Below are 4,155 nucleotides of genomic sequence, written 5' to 3' on the forward strand. Positions count from 1 at the left end.
CCACCGCCTTCTTTGTGGCATTAGCATGATACTAGGAGAGGGGCTTGGACCTGTGGAGATGGGGGCACAGCAGGTGATGGCTTGGGCACCCTGAGGCATCTGGGGCTGGAAGTGGTGCAGGGACATAATTCCTCAGCAGGTTGCTGCAGGGCTATACTTGGGCTTTTGTCTCCTTGTCTTGCAGCAGCTGATCTACCTCTCACCTTCAGCAGGTTTGTTCCTGTTAGATATAATGTGTGTGTGAGCACGTCTTTCTGAGGGTCCAAAAGGGCACTGGTGCCTCCAAATGGCTTCAGTCTTGGAGGCTTCCCTGCCTTCCCTCCCCAGCTCTCAGTCCATTCTTGCATGGGATTTTCTATTGGCATTGCACCATTACAGCTCCGTTTAGGTTCTGGCTTCTTTCCTGCTTGGTCTTCTCCAGAAATGCATTGCTGCTCAGGGCAGAGTACCTGTGGTTTGGCAGATGGGAAGCTTACCTTTGAAGCAATGCCAGAACCCCCCAAATAATGATCTGGGGCATGCTGTAGTGCAAGTCTTTCTTCAAGATGAGCAGGAGGCCAGGCATACTGTGGCTTATGCTGATGGAGCCAGGGATTTTCTTCATGGTGCTGCCTGTGGTCGCTACTGTTTTGGTCACACTGACCAGCATGATGCGGTGACTGCTGAGTCCCCTGCCCAGCCACCAGCAGTACTCCCAAGGGCTGGCTGCAGCCAGCTGCAACCCTGTGCTTTGTCACAGCTGCAGTCATGCCTGGCAGGAGTGCGGTGCAGGACCCTTGGTGTTCTGGCAGCACAAGGGCTCCTGTTGAATGAAATTCCTGTTTTGCTGGCAGCTTAGCTCTTTGCAGAAACCCTTGGAAACTGCACAGCAGAGCGTAGCTACCGGTTGCCCATGGGAATGTGTCCCTGGCCTTGAATCGAACAAGCTTTTTGGTATTTGCTTATAGAGCAAAATGCCTTAAGCAAGGCCATTATCACAACATGGTTTTCATAATGTATTAGCAAACATAATAAAGTGATGGAAAATCACTAGCACAAATCACACATACATAAATAGGCTCAAATAGTATGTTTAACACTCAATTGCAGTGAATAATTTATCAGCTGATTAAATCTGGTTGTTTTGCACAACCTGCCAGTAGTTTTCCAGTGCATGTTCTTACTGCCTATGTATCTCTATAAGACTGACAATCTGGGTGGTTCAGAATGGTGATAATCAGGAAGTGACACAATGAAGTAAATAAAGCCACCTTGTAGCAGTGGGGCACAACTGTAGGGTAACAGAAGTCTCAGTGTGAGCATCTGTGCTCTGGTGTATTCTGTGCTGCCACCTCATCCAGCACCAGTGCACCTGGAGCTATGTGTCCCAGCGCCTTGGAGGCTAGTGCAGGATCCTGGGGCACTGGTCCTGCTCCGGTGCCCTTTGGCACATCCAGAGCTGGCACTGTGCCTTGCTTAATCGCTTTACTTTGCAAACCAGATAAGTATACAGAAACGCAAATGGAAATGCTCTCTGGATCTTTTTGGCTCGTTCTGCACTAAGGGAACCTTCCAAAGAGCTGTCATGAACAGAGGAATGTGACAGTTCCAGTGCATTGCAAGGTAGTTCCCAGTTCTGACAGCTTTGCGGTACTGGGTCCATATCTGTATGAACTTTTTTGTGGGCAGACGGAAGTGCAAGTATAAACTAAGTATGAAAATCACCATGTGTCAACAAGTGTACAACACGCACTGCATTGACAAGTCACTAAGTTAGTGTTAGCACTGTTATTGTGTACTAGAAATATTTCCCATGCCTGTCTCTTAGTTTTGGCGGACTAGGACCCATAATAAGCTACATTTCATAGGAAGAAAATGCATTTATTTTTTTCTATATTCTATTGCTGCTAAGTTAGATTTCAGCCTACACTTGAGGAGGAGAGGGAAATCTGAGATAGCTCCTGGAGAGAGGCAGTGCTTTTTGGAAGAAAGAAAGGTTTGGACACACCAGGAAAAAATTACTTTTTTCACTGTGTTGTTGTTGCTTGTTGAGAAAATGAAAGCGGTTTCTGTAGAGTTTCTTCCTATTCTAGAGAACTGTGGGCTCTTCTCACCCCAGTCTGGACTAAGCGCGGTGCGGCTCTGGGCTGGAAGGACATGATGCATGTGTATGGGAAATTGGTAATCACAGCCTGAACCTCTGATTAATCAGCTGTGGCAAGTGTCTGGTCAGCAGTGAGAGCACAGGTGAGAGTAATTTAGCTGTGCTCCCTGAAGGGGTGGAGCTTGACTCCACCTTCTCTAGACCTCATTTAAGGGCTGACCACCACTAAGGCAGCATCTCTCTTAGAGACTGCTCTCTGGTGGAGATTGCCTCAGCATTTCCCAGTGAAGGCATCCATATCGGTGAGTTTCTCCTTATAAATAACCTTTTGAATATCTATTATCATCTTTCTATCATTCCACCTTACACACATGTGGATTGTTACTTGGAGGTTGCAGCTGGGTCTTGCCTTCTGCCAGGAGAAGAAGCTTAAAACTCAGATTCAGTGGTCAGATCTTAAGATAAAAGGTCAAAATGCTGATCCAGAGAAGTTCTGGTCTGCCCTTTTAGGGTTTGTTTACCTTGCTTAGGCTTCTGATGACATTAGCACTTGCGCACATGTTTGTTTCTTGTTTTAACCATGTGATGCAAGGACTGGCTCTTCCCAAATGACTCAGCGGAAGGAACTGAGTGGTGTGATCATCTCTTTCCCAGCCACGGGGATAAAAAAAAGAAATGATTTTTGACAATTAATGGATTGGAATATTGCCGAGTAGGATGTGCCGAGCTCCTCTTGAAAGCAGGTATCAGAGTTCAAGGCCAGGGTTCACAAATGGTGCTGTTTTCTGTGCATTGTTAAGTATCAATCACCAGGATATGCCTGGGTTTTGTTGTTCATGCATCACTGTGATCATTATATGGTGGTCATTACACACTTAAAATTGCTTCTTACGATCCTAGCTCCGGGAGTTCTCACACTAACGTGCCAAAAAATATATGCTGTGCTAGTTTTAAAAAAATTAAAAAAAAAAAAAAAAAGTAGCAAAGGATGCCTTTTAAACATTTATTTTTACAATGTGTACTTAATAATAAAAGTGATTATGGTGTGTTGCTCTTCACCTTAATAATCTGGCAAATGTCACAGGGTAAAAGCAAATCCCTGTCATGTACTCCCAGACTGCTGTGTGCTGCTAAGGAGCCTCCTCCTCTGCAGGAGGGCAGATTGTGTGTGAACAGTTGTTTCAGTCCAATTTACAGGAGGGAGAAGAGGTTCTGTGACAAATGTACACACTGCATGAGATTATGAAACAACAGTTCAAATGTTGGTGTGACTAGCTTATTTAATATCTTAATCAGGGAGATGGGGAAGGTAAGTATGGATGATTGAGGGTGAGGGGGAAGGGAAGGCAGGGGATAGAAAAGTCAGTAAGAGACAAGAATGGTACAAAGTGGGGACAGACAGCAACAGGATCTAGCAGTGGTCCAAGTGCAAGACGTTCTGATAATCAAAGGCAAAAGCACAGAGGGGGAGTGCAGCAGCAGTGTGGCTGGCCATGGGCAGAAAGGTAACAGCAGGAGGCTTAAAGGTAAGTCCAAGAACAGGCAGTAGAGTCCACGTAAGTAGGTAAAAGATTTTGTCAGGGAGCTGGACATATGTTATGAGGGTTCTGATAAAGGATAAATTCTTTCTCATTGCTCGTCAGTCTTCTATCACCATTTGTCCAGTCTTCTGTCCCCATGTGTGCAACATATGTCACATTCTGTATTTTTGGATAACAGTTATGTGTAGTTATTGCCTGAGATGTCATTAATTATGAAATGTAATAAATAGTGATATGTCATAGATTTGAAGTTAATTGTTATGGTGTTATTTAAAAATTGTTATGAAGTCATTTCATTCTAGCTCAGGTGAGTGTTGTGATATACTCAAAAAGTAGGAATTAGGTGTCAGGAGGGGGCCACTCCCAAGAAATCCCCCAAATCCCACAAATACCATAAAATCTCACAAAACCCTGCAATATCATGCCATATTTAGCAAAACCCGGCAAATCCTGCTAAATCCCACTAAGTCCAGAAAAGCCTGCTAAATAAAATCCCGCAAAACCCGCTACAATAAGACAGCACAAATCCCG

The sequence above is a fragment of the Coturnix japonica genome, chromosome 7 (genome assembly GCF_001577835.2).
Source record: "Coturnix japonica isolate 7356 chromosome 7, Coturnix japonica 2.1, whole genome shotgun sequence".
Classification (NCBI taxonomy): domain Eukaryota; kingdom Metazoa; phylum Chordata; class Aves; order Galliformes; family Phasianidae; genus Coturnix; species Coturnix japonica.